General features: G+C 34.5%; 1 pseudogene; it reads right to left on the bottom strand.

Moving 5' to 3' along the window:
• Positions 1-14,132: 14,132 nt before the first annotated feature.
• On the bottom strand, positions 14,133-14,464 carry LOC114219556 (large ribosomal subunit protein eL27 pseudogene; annotated as a pseudogene).
• Positions 14,465-20,120: the final 5,656 nt, after the last annotated feature.

Below are 20,120 nucleotides of genomic sequence, written 5' to 3'. Positions count from 1 at the left end.
TCATGTCTCCGAAAGGAATTCTGAAAACACTTCTAACCCCTGGAACATTTATAAGTGAACAAAGTTTCCAAAGTTTAAGTAGTCATAAATGTGGTGATTTCTGATGCAGTTTAAATTATATATTTAAAAATAAAACTCCTCTGGGATGCCTGGGTGGCTCAATCTGTTGGGCGTCTGCCTTCAGTTCAGGTCGTGATCTCAGGATCCTGGGATCGAGTCCCCTGTCAGGCTCCCTGCTCGGTGGGGAGCCTGCTTCTCCCTCTCCCTCTGCTTGTGCTCTGTCAAATAAATAAAATCTTTAAAAAAAAAAAAAAATGATGTACTGTATGGTGACTAAAATAACATAATAAAATTTTAAAAAATAAAAAATAAAATTCCTTCATCACTTTAATTTATCCAGTGTAACATATATTGTAGTGTTTTAGTACCAATCATTATTCATTTTTAAAAGACATGAGCAGGGGTGTCTGGGTGGCTCAGTGGGTTAAGCATCTCTTGGTTTTGGCTCCAGTCATGATCTCAGGGTCGTGAGATCGAGCCCTGTGTCAAGCTCCGCTCAGTGTGGAGTCAGCTTGAGATTCTCCACCTCTCCAGCTTCCTTTGCCCCTCCCCGCAACTCGTGCGTGTACTCTCTCCCTTTCTCTAAAATAAATAAATAAATAAATAAATAAATAAATAAATAAATAAATAAAATACATGAGCAAATTGTTTTAAGTTACTGTCTGACTTCTTCCCTTTCTCTTTGAATTTATATTTCCATTCTATTTCCCCTACATAGTTATATCCTATTTTGATATATTGTTACCCTTAAAATCACCCTAACATACTTTGCTATAACTAATATATATAAATATATTTGAATGCTTTTTTTTTAACTTTCTGTCACTTCAGGGTCTAAGCATTAAAACAGTTTCTTCAAATAGTATTTGTATGTAATTGACCAAAACAATATAAATATACTCCAAATGTTGATAGTTATTACAATAAAAGTATATTTTGAGGAATACATTTTTTAGTAATGTGCTTGGAGCTTTATTCCAACTGGTTGATGCACTCATGAATAGATATTACTTGGTGCTTGAATGGGTAAGGACTTTGTGAAAATAGAAAAAAAAGAAGAGAAAGTATTCAGCCACTTCAGGGTGTGGCTTACCAAAGGTGTTAATCACTGTTAACTGAGTCTTACATGGCACACACTATATTAAATTAATCAAAATGTAATCTGAATAAACAAAAAAAGTGTTGAGGAGTGACAGTGGCAGAAGAATTTTGCCCGTGTTAAGAAAAAATGCCTACAAGTGGGAAAAATATTGAAGAAAATATAGAATATTATTTTATGTTACAAACTTTAACTTTTATAAATTATTAATTTAATTTGTTTTTCTTTTACTTATAGATTTAACACTGGCTCATCAGAATTAAATTTGAAACTTTTTAACTCCTCTTCCATGAAAAAGATGTAACTGAGATACACATGGTACCCTGGTAAAGAACACTTCCCAGAATGATATTTTCAACTGTTTTTTGGTCACCATGAAGTTTCTTCTTTTTTTTTTTTTTAACTCTCTGAGACAATCTTCCAAGGCAACATTAAGGATTAAGATATCTTTTTTTTAAAGTGGAAGAATGGTAGATGTGAAAGGTAGAAAGTAGAACCCATATTAATACCCTGACTAGAAATTGAGTAGCTAAAAGTCTCCATGACAGTGAATCCCTTGGAAAGTCTTTGGAGACCCCAGGAGTACTCATGCTCAAGTTGGAAGGCTGCTGACATGATATTAAACATGCTTGAAAAAAGAGTAGAAAGAACACCAACTTTAGATAATCAGTGAAATGTGGGATTGAATCCTACTGTGACTGCTCACAACTTGTACAATCTTAAGCACATTAAACTGTGTCTTAAGTTTCTAATGGTAAAAATGAAAATCATAATTTTGAGTACCTGGGATTGTTGAGAGGATAAATGAGACTGTGTATGTTAATCCCATAATGTAATGCCTACAAAAATGCACTCAAGAAATATTAATTTATTCTTAATAAGATTCTTCACTCCCTAACTAAATGGAGATAATGGTACTTACTCCACAGGATCTGTTGAGGATTTTAAAAAGATCATTTCAGTTTTGTTTTTCTTTCCAGGGTGTCAGAATTTTTTTTACCAAGAAGTTTGAATATTTAATTCAATAAATATTTATTAAGTGTTTATCACTTACCAAATACTGTTCTAGGTGTCTGAGCTGTAAAACTAAGAAAAGACACAGTTCCTGGACTCAAGTAGTTCACAACTGGCCACAGAGATGAATGCACCTACTAAATATATTATAAGGAGTTAACTAATTATTATATTTAGGATATCTTACTGACCTCTGAGAGAACAATTTCAGTAAAAAGATGAGAAAAGATATTAAATTCTAATGGTGTGAGGTATAAATGAGAAGTAAAAAAGTGGAGACAGAGTTTATGTACTGCTTTACCAAGGTATTTAAACCAAAATGGAAGAGATGAAGGTGGTTGAGCAGTGAAGGTGAATGATGTGTGGATCCCAGAGGTAGTTGGAAACAAGGGCATTAAAGCAGAATTGGAAGACATGAAGGAGGCAAAGAGGGAGAAAGGGAAAAAGTAAATTTTGGATGTTGGTACTGGATTCCTGATACCAACACACAGCTGATACCCATTTTTCGACGAAGAAACATCCTGCTTCTACCACCCTTATGCCAGATGCATCTGCAACATGACCACTCACAGTGCTGAGTTTGAAAGTAAAACTTTAATGATTAACATAAACAAATGATAAAAACAAGAAATTAGTCAAAATAATAAAATTCTCAAAGAGCTTTTTGTATTGATTTTATTTAGACTTCCCCTCCTGAATGCAATCCACAAACCAGGGTCTTACAGGTTATAATTCTTGGGATCTCCCTGCCTCTAGAAGGACTTCTTTATAGATTATAAATTCCTCACCCACAGTTCCTTATTATGTTTTCTTCTCCAAACAGGACTAAGGATATGTAATCCCCAAATCTTAACCCATGTCTTCATGATTTTCTAGAAGCATAAAAGGGTAAACTTGTTTGGGGTAGGGGTGGGAATCCTAATGAAAAACAAAGGCCTAGTGTTTTTTTTTTTTTTTATTCCATTATGTACATTATTATTCACTTACTCTGTCCTTAATGCAATGGATTTTAAGAAAGTTACTGATATGTTATGCATGAAATATAGGAAGGTTGAGGGTGTGTGACAATTTTATAGTTCCCTGTAGGAAAATAAAAGTTTATATGTTTGTAGGCATATAATTTTACCAGATGTTCAGCCATTATTTTGTTCTTTCTTTATAAGAAATTCTTTTTAAAATCTACCAAAAGTAATCATTGTCTAGCTGTTCATTTTAAATGAAACATATATGCCTGAATCTGGAATAAAAGTTAAATGAGAATTAAATGTATTTCTAAGTCAAGTTGAATAGTTTTCAAGTAACAACATACCATTTAACAATAATAACCAAAATTGGGGCACCTGGGTGGTTCAGTAGATTAAGCATCTGCCTTTTGGCTCAGGTCATGATCCCAGAGTCTTGGGATTCACCCTGGCATCCTGCTCTCTGCTGAGCAGGGAGCTTGCCTCTCCCTCCCCCCCCCCCCGCCTTGTGTGCTCTCTCTCTCTCTGTCAAATAAATAAATAAAATATATTTTAAAAATAACAATAATAACCAACATAACCTCAATTTAGATGGTGATGTCTGGATCTCAAGAAAAATGGAGATAACCTTGTCAATTGAATTCTCACTTTTGATGTTGTGCATTAGTTAAGTATGTAAGGTAAGTTAAGTGAGGGAAAATGATTTTATATTTAATAATAAAACAATAGTTTGTTATTAATTGCTGATCACTCTGTAACTTGCACTGGACTAAATATTTAATATGAACCATATTATTTAATCTTCCCAACTATCCTGTTATGATCTCTATTTTATATAATGGGAAATGGATTCTTAAAAAATAAAAGTGATTTGTGTGCAGTCAAAAGCTAGTAAGTGGCAGAACGGAATTTTGACTCTCTGCAGTCTGAACTAGAGTCCAAACTCCATCACTCTAAGCATTATTTTTTAAATGTTCATCATCCATGATGTTCACCAAAAAGCAATAATAATGATAACAACAACAAAAACATGAATGTAGCAGCAACCACTTGATGAACTGATAGTACCTATTACATGGCTTGTGTTGTGTAAGAACTCAGTAAAAACATTCTCACTGTGAGCCATAAAAACACTTTAGGTTGTATCTGCAGCCAAATGGATTAAAATCAGCCTGTTTACAAAGAGCAGCCTCAGATTTGATGTAGCCTTATTAGGTTTCAGTAAATAAAGAGGTCAGGAAGAGATCGTTTCCATATGAGCAAAGAGGATTTGTTCCCTAGGGTATGATGTTAATAGCTTTCTTGGGAGTCTATAGGGTTTTTCACAAACTTTCAATAATTTAAGGGGGAGAATGAATTAAATGCTAAAAGAATACTCAAAAATCTCCAACTCTACACAGAACCCTTGATTCACACATTCTTTGCAAAAGTACCTAGTATTTACCAAAAGAAGGTATTTGCCTAGGGTTCCAGTGACCTGAATTGGACAATTACATGCAAATTTTAGAGATTAGAAAACTAACATTCCATATTAATAGTAGAAATAGTATTCAATCCCCAAACTGACTGTGCTCATCTGCTACACCAATTCCAGCCTATGAGGCACTCAGGAGACACTTATAGAAGAAGGGACTCTCTGGGTAAGATTAAAAGACAAGTAAACAAGGAAAACCAGAACAGTGACAAGGCAGAGCAGAGCAGAGTTTAAAAAAAAATATTTCATATATATATATCATTCAGAGACTTGCAAAAGGTGTAAAAGAGTTAATGCTCACCAAACATGGTAAAATGAAAGAAATGAGTGGAGTGAGAAGTGGGGGCCTGGTCCTGAAGCGCTTTCCTTGTTGTCATATGCAGTTGCGATCTTGTCCTAGGGACAATGGGAAGCCATTGAAAGATTTCAAAGCAAATGAGCAGCATTATTAAATTTGTATTTTAGAAAGACTACTCTAAAAGCAAATAGGGTTTCCCATGGCATGTAGAGAGGAAGTGAATCATAGTGAACATTCCAGGTTACAAATATCCCTCTCTTCCCCAAATTATCTCAAATGTATTCCAATCATATTTACAGAACTGATTTTTAAATATCGTTTTTCTTCATATTCTTTTGCACTGAAAAACTGTAGTCATAAATTGTCTTCAAGATTAAAATAACGAATATGAATGCTTTTGTCCACCATTTCATGACTGACACAATCTTGTACTGAATTCTTGTACAACATGAGCCATGTAATAGAGACTATCAGTTTATCAGGGGGTTGCTGTTTCCATTCTCAATGCTCTGCCTAAGGACATGATAGAAAGATGTTATAATTGGGAAATTATATTGGAGGATGGGAAGGGGAGGGCATTAAGTTGATATATTCTGCTGCTTACTCCACCATGTAGGGATTAGATAAAGGAGAAACTAAAGATAGGAGACATATAAGGAGTCCACTGAAGAAATTCAGGTGAGAAATAATGAGGTCCTGAACCAAGGCAGAAGAGGAAATGGAGATGAAGTATTGGCAAATGTGATGAAAAGTTAAGAAGTTATATATGTGGTTCTTGGATTTCTTATTTGTGTGTCAAGGACAATATACAATATAGGAGAAAGAACAGGTGTGTGGGAGTAGAGGTCTCAAGGAGCAATGAGAAATGACCTTTGAGCAGTATATTTTCAAGTATCCTGTGCACTGTTGTGGGAGTGTAAAATGGTACAGCCACTGTGGAAAACGGTATGGTGGTTCTTCAAAAAATTAAAAACAGAATTACCATATGATCCAGCAATTCTACTTCTGAGTATATATCCAAAAGAACAACAAGCAGAGTCTTGAAGAGATATTTGTATACATGTGTTCATAGCAGCATTATTCACAATAGCTAAAACATGGAAGCAATGCCAAGTGTCCCTTGACAGAATGGATAAGTAAAATGTGATATATACACACAATGGAATATTCTTCAGCCTTAGAAAGATAGGAAATTGAAATAAGTCAGTTACAAAAAGACAAATACTGTACAATTCCACTTATATGAGTTACTTAAAATAGTCAAAATTATGAAGACAGAAAGTAAGATGGTGGTTGTTACGGGCTGTAGGGAGAGGAAAATCATAGTTGTAAAATATCTGTATGTCAAGAGTATTATAAAGTAGTAAAAAAAAATAAGAAAACATTTCCAACAAATATTGCAGACCAAGTTAAAGGTCACCTACAAATATTTAGATGTGAGACTATGGAGAATACATGGCCATAATAAATTAAAAGACAAATGTATATTATAGCACATCTCCCTGTTGAGAGAGACAGAAAAAAAGAAATACAGAGACAAAGACAGAGACAGAAAGAGATAGAGACAGAGAGACAGAGACAGGGATAGTTGTAGCTAAAGCTGAGGAAAAGCATTACAAATTTAAAAAGAAAAATCCTTATGTACAAAACTCTTAACATCTTTCTGGAGGATGTATATAAATGAGATTTCTATGTGCCAAATGAATGGTACTTATATTTTGTTTCAATATATTACAATAAGCATAAGCAAAAAAAAAAAATCTATTCTTAATGGCACTTTTGATGTGTTACAACTGTTTTAAGGGTTTTACATATATTAACCATTGAATCTTCATGACCACCTTCTAGTACAGGTCATGTGGTTATCCCATATACAGAGAGGTTTAATAACTTACCCAAAATCCTCAGCTGGTACCTGGCAGAGCCAGAACTAGAATCTAAGAAGTCTGGCTCCAGCACCTGGGCCTTAGCCACTAGACTGTACTGACTCTGTTTATGATTAAATTCATAACACAGCCTATTACTCTGTCCTAGTGAAATTATTAATCTGTTTTGTCATTCTACAACATAAAAACACATTTTAAAACAATTCATTGAACATTTTTTATTTTGCGTTTTCTGCAAAAAACAAAGCCATGGTATTTTGCCATGGGGAAAGTACATACTTAAAGCCCACCCACTCTAAGGAGATTATGTTCTATTGTATTTATACAGAGTCTACTTATTTTGTTATTTTGAAAGATTTTTCACTTCTATAACTTTCTAAGTCATGCTTCATATGAAGATAAATTATTATATTCTAGAATTGCTTCAAAGAAAGCTTTAAAAGCCATAAAAATAAAGCATTTTCCCTTATATTTGGGTTTTCCATTTCTTGACCATTTTAATATGGTATGAGTTAAAATAAAAGTACTTCACTAATATACTGAGCTTAATCAGCATAAGGCTAAAATCTTATAATCTAAGTTTTTTGTGGTAACATTTTCACTTCTTATGGTATGTCATAAAGAATTATTTTTAATAAACCTTAATGATTATATCATTCATTTACTTATTTTTAGCTATAATGAAATACTTTATTTTTAAATATTTATTTATTTATTTATTTTAGATAGAGAGAGAATGTGTGTGTGCGTGCATGTGGGGGGAGGGGGAGAGGGAGAGAGAGAATCCCAAGCAGACTCCCTGCTGAGCATGAAGCCGGAGGCAGGGCTCCATCCCAGGACCCATGAGATCATGACCTGAACCAAATCATCAGTCTGTCACTTAACCGACTGAGCCATCCGGGCAGCACCCCCCCCTTTTTTAAGATTTATTTATTGAAATAGATACTTTTTAAAAAAAGATTTCATTTGTATGAAAATATAAAATACATAAGGTATTTATCATCCAATAGCTACATATATTTGTATGGAGGAAGTGAATTATCTTTGCATAAGTTTATAAAGTTGATTTAGAAGAAATCTTTGCCTGTCCCTCTTAAGAGATTTTTTTTTTGGTAAGAAAACTATATTGTCATGAATTGTTGAAATAATGTTAAGAAAAGAGTTGAAAGAGATAAAAAAAATCAGTCCAGAAAAATACAAAATACCCAAAATAGATTCAACAGAAAGAATAGGATGTTTTGATGCAGTCTACTAAAATGCATTTTCTCTTGGGCACCTGGGTGGCTCAGTCATTAAGCGTCTGCCTTTGACTTAGGTCACGGTCCCAGGGTCCTATATTGAGCCCCACATTGGGCTCCCTGCTCCACGGGAAGCCTGCTTCTCCCTCTCCCACTCCCCCTGCTTGTGTTCCCTCTCTCGCTGTGTCTCTCTCTGTTAAATAAATAAATAAAATCTTAAAAAAAAAAAGTTTAAAATGCATTTTCTCATGGATAATAATCATTGGCTATTTAAGGGTATAATCCTAGCACCTAGGAGAGCACCTGTCAATGTTCTAGTGAGGTTCATTCATCCTTCCATCAACATTTATTTATTTGTGTGCTTATTGGGAGGTTGGGTTAGCACTAAAGAAAAAATAGATGGTATAAGCTGGGGAAAAAAGGTGCTGAGGAGGCTCAAAATAGAGGCTCAATTTAGAGGGAGAGGAAAATGATTCTGTTACCTACCCTGAAGGAAAACACCTGTAAGCCTCTGGTCTTGGGCTGTGTAATTTGCATTACCATTGAATAACTGAATTCAAGTATATTTATTGGCCCATTATTCTTATTCATGATATTGAAATCCCATAACTGCTTATGTAATAAAGTACTCACATACATTGAAAATATCGGGTACTATATATTCTTTCTTTATGATAATGCCCCCTAAATATACTATGCTTGGTCTACTTTCTAAACTTTCTTCACAAAAACAATTCATTTTTCATGTCAGTAGGGTATTCTTTCTCATTTCTCTCCCTGTGGCCTAAGCTTGCGCACAGCATGGTAATACAAGAGTAAGTATTCCAACAGGAACTATGAAGAAGACTTATCAGACTTTATGACATGACCATGGAAGTCACATAGTTTTCTTCAACGAGAGTCCAAGACCTACCCAGATTAAACGAGTAATAATGTAGACCCCTCCTCCTCAATCTTGATGGGAAGAATATCAGTATCACTCCACAAGAAGGTCTTGTGTGATAGGATATAATATAACATCACATCACAGTATAACACAATATGATATAATATCACATCTCATCACAATGTAGTGATTATAATATAATATGATATAATATATGATATACAATACAACACAATACATAATACAATTGGCCAATAATGGCCATTTGGAGAAAATACAACTTGCCACAGTACACTCTCTAGCCACAGTTTACATCCCTCCCACATGGAAAAAATACTCACTCATCCCTTTCCCAAGACCCAGAAACATCATCTTATTACAACACGCTCAAAATCCAGGGTCTTGTCAAATAAATCAAGCTGAAGCATGAATGAGGCTCAAATATAGTTCCTCAGGTACAACTCCTCAAGTACACTTCCACTCAATTAAGGATTTTTTTAAAGGTTTTAGTTGTTTTTTTTTTAAAGATTTTATTTATTTATTCATTTGAGAGAGAGAGCATGAGAGGGGGGAGGGTCAGAGGGAGAAGCAGACTCCCCACTGAGCAGGGAGCCCAATGTGGGACTCAATCCCGGGACTCCAGGATCATGACCTGAGCCAAAGGCAGTCGCTTAACCAACTGAGCCACCCAGGCGCCCTCAATTAAGGATTTTTGAAATAAAGAGACAAATTATCTACCCTACCCACACATCCAACATGTAATGGTAAGACAGGCATAAGATAATCATTAGTCACACTTCCACTCAAAAAGGTTAAAAGTCTGAGCCTCAGAGGAATCGATGACCCATAGCAATTCTGAAATTCAGCCTGCACATATTGCCAAGTCCCTGACTGGAGTTCCTACTGTCTGGGAGTTATTTACTGTGGCTCTTGACTTTGCCATCAAGGCTTTTGTATTTACCCTTTCTTTTCCATTTAATTTAGCCCACATATGCAGTAGAATAGGGTTTTAGGTCCATTTCCTGCCCATAGAAGTTAAGGAACCCAAAGCTTTCCCCTTTTGTACTATCCCTGTTCCTTTCAGCCTAAGCTAGCATAATTTAAAAAAAAAAAAAAAAAAACCTTCACAGGTTTTTGTGTGTGTATTTGTAATGGACTCCATTATAATCCACTAACAATCTCTTTGAAATAAATAATCTTTTTCAGGGATCTCTGTGAACCTGCAGGAAGAACAACATCTCTAACACTCTCAGAAGCCCTAATGTTTACCAGCAAGGGTGTACAAGGTGTTTCCTTAAGACACTTACAGGACCTTGTACCTATTTGGAAGGATCTGTGAGATAGTATCTCAAATCTTATTGGGGTCTTCACAAAGGCTTTGTCTTTACAACATGTTTTCTCTTTGATGCTTTGATTTTGATCTTTGAACAGAAGCCCATTTGCTAATTTTGGAATCATTCACTATCTGAAGACACTGAGAAATAGAAACCAGTTTTAATTTTTCTTTTAATTTACAAGACTTGGCACCTTCTTATTAAATCATTTGTTTCTTATATTTTCTTTCCTTCTAGCTCTCTATTATGGGCAACAAGGAGTCAGATAATATTTTTAATGTTCCTCCTATTACTATGATATTTTCATTTATGTTAATTTCCATAGTCTCCTTTCTTTGATTAAACAGACTTTCAAAAGTGATTCCTTTTTTCTATTTCATTTATCTTTTTGAAAGCACACATTGGTTATTGAGCAAACCTAATTTCTCTGATTTTCTAATTATTTAATGAATATTTACTTATTTATTAATGACTATTTTACTTCTAATTTACTATTATATATATTTAATTTGTTATTTTTCTAGCTGATTAAATTCTTTACCTTTGAGCAGTTAGAGTTATAAAATTTCAATTGAGAACCATGTTGGCCACATTCATTTTTATTTATTTTTAAATGGTTTATAAATAGTGTTTTTAATTTTTAAATTGTTAGTGGCAAGCTTGAACTTTTATTTTTTTATTTTTTTATTTGAGTATAGTTGACATACAATGTTACATTAGTTTCAATGACCAACTTGGTGATTTGACAGGTTTAGACATTATGCTATGTTCACCACAAGTGTAGCTACCATCTGCCGTCTTATATCACTGTTACAGTATCATTCACTGTATTCCTTATGCTGTGCCTTTTAATCCCACGATTTATTCATTCCATAATTTAATCCCATGATTTATTCATTTCATAACTGAAGGCCTCTATCTCCCTCCCTCCTTTACTTGTTTTGACCAAGACCCTACTCCCCTCCCCTCTGGCAACCACCAGTTTGTTCTCTATATTTATAGGTTTGATTCTACTTTTTGTTTATTCATTTTTTTTTAGATTCCACTTATGAATGGAATCATCTGGTATTTGTCTTTCTCACTCACACTTATTTCACTTAGTATAATACCCTCTACCCTCCATGTTGTTCTCAAATAGCAGAATCTCATCCTTATTATGGCTGCATAATATTCCATTATGTAATATGTATACATATCACATTTTTTTCATTCAAGTATTGATGGACATTTAGGTTGCTTCTATATCTCGGCTACTGTAAATAATGCTAAAATAAACAGAGAGGTGTATATATCTTTTCAAATTAGTGTTTTCATTGTCTTTGGGAAAATACCCAGTAGTGGAATTCTTTTTTTTTTTTAAAGATTTTATTTATTTATTTGACAGAGAGAGATACAGCGAGAGAGGGAACACAGGCAGGGGGAGTGGGAGAGGGAGAAGCAGGCTTCCTGTGAGCAAGGAGCCTGATGCGGGGCTCGATCCCAGGGCCCTGGGACCATGACCTGAGCCAAAGGTAGATGCTTAACAACTGAGCTACCCAGGCGCCCCCAGTAGTGGAATTCTTAATGTAGTATTTCTATTTTTAATTTTTTGAGGAAACTCCATACTGTTTTCCACAGTGTCTGTACCAATTTACATTCCCACCAACAGAGCATAAGGGTTCCCTTTTCTCTACATCATTGTCAACACTTGTTATTTCTTGTCATTTTGAATTTAGCCTTTCTAACTGGTGTAAGATGATATATCATTGTGGCTTAATTTCCATTTCCTTGATGATGAGTGATGTTGAGCATCTTTTCATGTGTCTGTTGGCCATCTGGATGTCTTCTTTGGAAAAATGTCTATTCAGGTCCTCCACCCATTTTTTAATTGGGTTGTTGGGTTTTTTGGTGTTGTATAAATTCTTTGTATATTTTGGTATTAATCCCTTATTGGATGTATCATTTGCAAATATCTTCTCCCATTTAGTAGGTTTTCTTTTTGTTTTGTTGATGGTTTCCTTTGATGTGGCAAAAGTTTTTTATTTTCATGTAGTCCCAATAGTTTATTTTTGCTTTCATCTCCCTTGCCTTAGGAACCATATCTAGAACAATGTTGCTATGGTTGATGTCAGAGAAATCACTGCCTGTGTTGTCTTCTAGGATTTTTACGGTTTCAGGTCCCATGTTTAGGTCTTTAATCTATTTTGAGTTTATTTTTGTATATGGTGCTAGAAAGTAGTCCCATTTCCTAAGTGTCCATCAGCAGACAAATGGATTTCCCTTACCTTAGAGCCCATATCTAGAAAAATTTTGCTACTTTTATCATTTTTTATTGCATTGTTGTCAGAAACTGTGATCTGTATAAAATCTTTCTTTTTCTCCTTAGAACTTTTTAAATTGTCTTTTTAGTCTAATACTTTCAAAGACTATTCTATGTGTCTTTGAAAAAAAAAGTGTATTTAATGTAGGGATCCAAAGGGGTATGTGCACCCCAATGTTTATAGCAGCAATCCACAATAGCCAAACTGTGGAAAGAGTCAAGATGTCCACTGACAGATGAATGGATAAAGAAGATGTGGTATGTATACACAATGGAATATTATGCAGCCATCAAAAGGAATGAGATCTTGCCATTTGCAATGACATGGATGGAACTGGAGGGTGTTATGCTGAGTGAAATAAGTCAATCAGAGAAAGACATATATCATATGACCTCACTGATATGAGGAATTCTTAATCTCAGGAAACAAACTGAGGGTTGCTGGAGTGGTGGGGGGGTGGGAGGGATGGGGTGGTTGGGTGATAGACATTGGGGAGGGTATGTGCCATGGTGAGCGCTGTGAATTGTGCAAGACTGTTGAATCACAGATCTGTACCTCTGAAACAAATAATGCAATATATGTTAAGAAAAAAAAAAAGATAGCAGGAGGGGAAGAATGAAGGGGAATAAATCGGAGGGGGAGACGAACCATGAGAGACAATGGACTCTGAAAAACAAACTGAGGGTTCTAGAGGTGAGGGGGGCGGGGAATGTGTTAGTCTGGTGATGGGTATTAAAGAGGGCATGTTCTGCATGGAGCACTGGGTGTTATGCACAAACAATGAATCATGGAACACTACATCAAAAACTAATGATGTAATGTATGGTGATTAACATAACAATAAAAAATTTAAAGAAAAAAAAGACAGAAGTTGTGACATTGTTAAAACACATTGTTTTTAGTAGTACTAAATGCATCTGCAGTGACTCTCATAATTAGGAAAAGCATCTCAGTTTGAGTTGAAGCATGGAATTTGTTTGCCAAATGGAAAAAAATTTTTTTCAATAAAAGATAACCCTTACAAACTAAAAAAAAAAAGTGTATTTACTATTTATTGTATATATTTATATACATACAGTATATTACATCAAACTTCTTAAGTGTACTATGCAATATCTCTTGTGTTTTGTTTTTTATTTATTATTTAGTCTATTTAGTGTGTCTTTATTAGATATTTTTCTTTTTTTAAGTTCCCCCAACATGGGGCTTGAACTCACAACCCTGAGATCAAGACCAGAGCTGAAATCAGGAGTCAGACGCTTAACCAACTGAGGCACCCAGGAGCCCCTTTACTGACTATTTTTAAATCCAATCTAAGATTTTGGTTTTTTCCAAAAGGAGAACTTATTTCTTCAAACTTGTCTGCTACCACCCTCCCTGTGATCAAATATATTAATTTTCTCTTTAAATTTACATAGTAACTTTTTTTATTATGTACCATTATTCATTTTATTTTTTTATTTTTATTTTTTTGGAATTTTTAATGACTGAAACAAAACATATCTAAAACTGCAACTTTTGGAAGAACCACTTGCTCTTGCCAGTCTTGTACCTGTCCTCAAACTTGACTTTGGCCTCTCGTCAGGCCTTGCATTTAAGAGCAAGGTCTATGAAGACATCCTTGTTGATGACAGTTTTGTCCAAGGGGATATCCACAGACTACCTTGTGGACATGTGGTGATTATAGTTATAAATTTTCACAAAAGACTTGATCTTTGACCTCTTGGTGATTTTCTTCTTGCCCATGGCAACTGTCACTTTGTGGGGACAGTGGTCAATTCCAGCCACCAGAGCATGGCTGTAGGGATGGTCTGAAGGGTTATCATCAATATTCTTCACAATACCACTTTGCATCTGGAGCAGTGTCCAGCCAGGACCAGCACCACCTTCCTGGGTTTCATGAACTTGCCCATCTTGACATCAGCCACTAGAGCCTACAGCAGAAAGGAAGAAACCACCATTACTCATTTTAACTTGACACATTCCACCGATACCTTTGCTCTGCACTGTTTCTTATTTCTTTCATCTTTTTCTCTTTTAGATTTGTATTTTCCTTTGCTGGATTATAACCTTGAGTACCTCCCTTATCCTCCAATCTAACTACTCATCTAATTCTAAATTCCTGTTTATTTCTTAGGGTAGTTTAGCTACTTATTTGCCCCATACCAAATAAGACAAGCAAATCAACAAGGGCCTTATATTATTTAACATACATGCCCATTTGAGTTCATTTCTAAACAAAGGCTTTTCTCTACTTGAGAAAAATTCAGTGGACAACACTACAGTTACATTTTTTCCTTGTTTCATTTCTTTTCAAGCAAAATTATTAAATACATCAAATAGCCAAAACAATCTTGAGAAAGAACAAAGTTGGAGGCATCATGCATCCTGATTTCAAACTATATTACAAAGCTATAGTAATTAAAACATTATGTTATTGGCATAAAAAGAGACATATAGATCAATGGAACAGAATAGAACCCAGAAATAAAGCCATGCATATATGATCAATTAATTTATGACAAAACAGCCAAGAATATACAATGGGGGTAAGGGCAGTCTCTTCAGTAAATGGTGCTGGGAAAAATTGGACAGCCACATGCAAAACAAACAAACAAAAATGAAAAGAAAAAAAAGAAATAAGAAAGAAAGTGGATCTTACACCATACACAAAAACTAACTCAGAATGGATTAAAGACTTGAACATCAGGCTTGAAACCATAAATCTCCTAGCAGAAACCAGGCAGTGAGTTGCTTGACATCATTCTTGGTGATGATTTTTTGGATCTGACTCCAAAAGCAAAGGCAATAAAAGCAAAAATAAACAAGTGAGACTACATCAAACTAAAAGACTTCTGCACAGCAAACATCAACAAAATGAAAACGCAACATTGTGAATAGGAGAAAATATTTGCAACTCATATATACAATAAGGGGTTAGTATCCAAAATATTCAAAGAACTCATATAATTCATGAGTTTTAAGTTTTAGCAAAAACTAAAAAACAAAAACAAACAAACAATTCCATTAAGCAATGGGGAGAGGATCTGAATAGGTATTTTTCCAAAGAAGATATACAAATAGCAAACAGGTACATGAAAAGGTGCTGGACATCACTAATCATCACTTAATGTAAATCAAAACCACAAAGAAATATCACTTCACACCTTTCAGAATGACTATTATCAAAAGACAAGGAAAAAAAGAAGACAAGAAATAACAAGGAAGTATTGACAAGGAAAACTCTGTGCTCACCTGCCATGAGAGGTAAGGGCTGTAAACTGGTGCAGCCAGTATGGAAAACAGTTATGGAGATTCCTTAAAAAATTAAAATAGAATGGTCATATGATTCAGCAATTTCACTTCTAGATATATATCCAAAGGAAGACAAAAACACTAACTCAAAAAGATATATGCACTCTCATTTTCTATGCAGCATTTTTAATGATAGCCAAGACATAGAAGCAAGTGTCTAATAATGCATGAATGGATAAAGACAATGTGGTATGTAAATACAATGGAATATTATTCAGCCACACAAAAGAAGAAAATCTTACCATTTGTGACAACATGGATGGACCCTGAAGGCATTATACTAAATGAAGTAAGTCAGACAGAGAAAGACAAATACCACATGATTTTATATGGTATTATGAAAAATATGTAGAGTGCATGTAAAATCTGAAAACAAACTACCAAACTCATAGATACAGAGAATAGATTGGTGGTTGTCAGAAGCATGGGGTAGGGGGTGGGCCGGATGCATGAAGTAGTCAAAAGGTACAAACTTCCAGGTATAAAATAAATGTCAGGGGGATAAAATGGGTGACTGTAGTTAATAATACTATATTATACATTTGAGAGTTGCTAAGAGAGTAGATCTTAAATGTTTTCATCACAAGAAAAAAACTAGTATGGTGAACAATGTTAACTAGACTTACTGTGATAAGCATTTTAAAATATATACAAATACTGAATTGTGTTGTACACCTGAAATTAACCTCATGTTATATGTTAATTCTATTTCAATAAAAAAAATTAAACCATAGAAGATACTGTATGGTTCTATTTCTTTGAATAATTTAAAATACACAGAAAAAATGCTAGACACATAGTAGACACTTAAATTGATAGATTTGTTAATGTGTTGCACTGAATTAAATTCTAGATAATGTCTCTTTAAAAAGCATGCAAATTTGACTTCAGCCAGTAGTATTTAAATTTCATTTGAACTTTTTCTTAAATGAAAGCCTACATTAAAAATAAATATGTAAGAGATAAAGGTGGAATTGTTCTGATTGAAGCAGAGGATCCATACCATGAATGCCCACTGTGTCTCCACCTCTTAACCCAAATACCCCTCCACCACAAGAATCATTGGAGAAGTTCTATGAATCCCCTGAGGTTTATAAACATGAGCTTAGTCTCATTATGTACCTGAATAATTCTTTGTAAGTGAAAGTCTTTGTGGCTTCTTAATTAACCGATATTTTAACGGCTCTTCTCTTTGGACTTTTATAAAGGAAAAATATGAATAATTCAATCTTTAGATTCTAAAATCAAAAGCCATCTGATAGGGGCACCTGGATGGCTCAGTCGTTAAGCATCTGCCTGCAGCTCAGGTCATGATCCCAGGGTCCTGGGATGGAGCCCCACATCGGGCTCCCTGCTCAGCGGGAAGCCTGCTTCTCCCTCTCCCTCTCCCCCTGCTTGTGTTCCCTCTCTTGCTGTGTCTCTCTCTCTCTGTCAAATAAATAAACAAAATCTTAAAAAAAAAAAGCCATCTGATAGCCCAAAAAGATTTCTCAATATCTGATGAAAAATGCACTCATCATGATCGAAATGAATCAAAATCAAAACAACAAATAAAACCAAGAAAATTCTCTTCTCATCCAGACTTCTTAGGAGTCACGTAAATAGCCAGCTATATACCCAAAGAGAAAAATCACCTTTGATTACAGTTTGGCATAATCACATGTCCCCTAATAATCTCTGCTCACTGACTCCATCACTAGGAATGTTTGTGTCCTAATCCCATGTGGATATTCATTTTCTTCAGAAGCCAAGTTATGTGTCTCTGAATCAGACACACACCCACACTTTACACTAAATTGCCATGAAGCAATTCTGTCTGCACTTACTCAGAATGTGACCTGAACAAAAAGGTATTCAGGACTTGATTATAAATAGATTCTTTTGTTAGTTAAAAATCTGATTCCTTTCCTAACAGCTAAAATGCCTTTTGGAGATTCTAAATACTTATTTTAAAAAGTCACCTAATCCCTAAAATAGTAGATTTGCCTTTTATAAATCATAAATGAAAGAATGGTCTAAAATCTAAATGTAATTATTTTATAAAACAAAGTGCTGTGGAGCTTATTTAAACCCAAACTTTAAAATATTGATTTTTTACTTTCAATAATATATAACCATTCTAAATAATACTTATTTTCTCTATTGGTATATCCACATTGTGATTTAAGTAACAGTAAGAAGAATTTTATATAGCTGTCAAATTTCTAGATTTGAAACTAGATTTTAGAGATATACTTTCTTGGTTGTTTGAATAGCCTTTATAATAAGGTATGTAAAATTTGTAAGTAAAGCTAAAATAAATTGTGAAAAATTTTAGATTATTTCTTAATAGCCAACGTAAAGCTTATGAAATACCAAGAGGTGCTTTGATATTCCATCTTCAAAATTCATTTTATGCTTCTTTTATTTTTGTATTTACATTTGGTTTAAATGTACATATGTTGAATCACAGACCTGTACCTCTGAAACAAATAATACATTATATGTTTTAAAAAAAAGAAGATAGTAGGAAGGGAGAAATGAAAGGGGGGAAATTGGAGGGGGAGACGAACCATGAGAGACTATGGACTCTGAGAAACAAACTGAGGGTTCTAGAGGGGAGGGGGGTGGGGGGATGGGTTAGCCTGGTGATGGGTATTAAAGAGGGCATGTTCTGCATGGAGCACTGGGTGTTATACGCAAACAATGAATCATGGAACACTACATCAAAAACTAATGATGTATGGTGATTAACACAACATAATAAAAAAATTTAAAAAAATAAATGTACATATGTTTCTGGGGGGAAAAAAACAGTATGTCCAAAGGAATATATAACAACATGTGATGCAGCATTTTGAACATTATTTTGACATCTCTAATAAAAATCAGGACATACTTCAAAGTATACATCAAGAACTATTACTCATAAACCCAGAGCAAATGAAATGGAAAATAATATTCTCAGCAATTTTATTTGGATTACAATTTATCCATGTTTACTCACCTCTGTACACTTAGACACACTAATACTAAAAAAAATTGTTGGCAAGAGGAGCTATGCTAAAAACTTTTCCTAAGACATTAATTCCCTCTTATTTTTTGGAATGCATAATCTTTAAATTTTACTGACATTGTAAATCAATCAAAAGTGTTTAGAATACCAATGAGTATATGCTTCAGAGTTAAGTGTATGATAATGGAAAAGATGAAAAACACTACTGCACCACTGGTATTGGAGGGAATGTTTATCTAATTACACAGTTCATCAGCTCCTGCCAACTAAAAGGGCAACAGCCAGGTGGAGCATCTTGATTTGCCATGTAGTTCTTTAGCAGGAATGTTCAAAGATATTTTATTAAATTTGAAAGACGTAAGCATCAAAGATCAGTTATTAAACCACCCAGAAAAATGTACTCTTCCAGCCTTGTTTTTGGAGCAGTAACTTCAGCCATCAAATATGAATACTTTTTTATGACGGACTGTTACTTCTCAAGGGTAAACTTCAGCTGTCATCTTCTTTGACATTTGCAATAATTCTGAGTCTTTTCCTGTATGGCATAGTTTTTTAGTAAACCCAACTCTTAAACAATTGTATAATCAGTGGCACACCCAACAGGCTACAGGTCCTCTTCACAGAGAAAACAACGAATAAAGCTCTCAAAATAAAAATAAAATAAACACAACATCTCTCCTTTATCGGGAACTGCCATTTATCAAGATCTGGGAACAATAAGGCTACCCAATAAGGTTATCCTCACAAAGAATAGTCACCTATAGATTTAATTAAGGTAAGCTTATGCAGTTCTAGAATAAAGTACCAATTTTTCTTCATTAGAGTAAACCTTAGATAGAAGTCACTAGGAAATATGCCCTGTTGTTCCAACTGTCTCCTGTTTTTGCTCATTTAGTTACCAGTTGGTCCTTTTCTTGTCCCATGTTTCCTCACCCTCCATGTTAGATTGTTCCACACTCTGTAAGAAATACCTGCCTCTGCAGATGTTCAGCATATATATTTTAAAATACAGTACCCTGTCTCAAACAAACATGTCCACATCAATAGCTGTTTGTGTTTGTACTTTTTACTGAACAAATGATAGTAATTATCGAAGCATCACGTAGTATTTCTGTCCTCATTTCACATGATGCCATGTACCTTCTATAAAATGCTACCTTCTCTGTTCCTTAGTACCACAATAGGTTTTGTGGAACACTTTGGGTAAGCAGAACAATGGAGAAGAAGGAAAATAAAACTGTTACTGAATACCTGCCACA

Source organism: Eumetopias jubatus, unplaced genomic scaffold (genome assembly GCF_037043125.1).
Source record: "Eumetopias jubatus isolate StellerSeaLion01/CBP00866 unplaced genomic scaffold, mEumJub1_p1.0 scaffold_6, whole genome shotgun sequence".
In the NCBI taxonomy this organism is placed as follows: Eukaryota; Metazoa; Chordata; class Mammalia; order Carnivora; family Otariidae; genus Eumetopias; species Eumetopias jubatus.
This window is presented reverse-complemented; position numbering and strand designations above follow the sequence as displayed.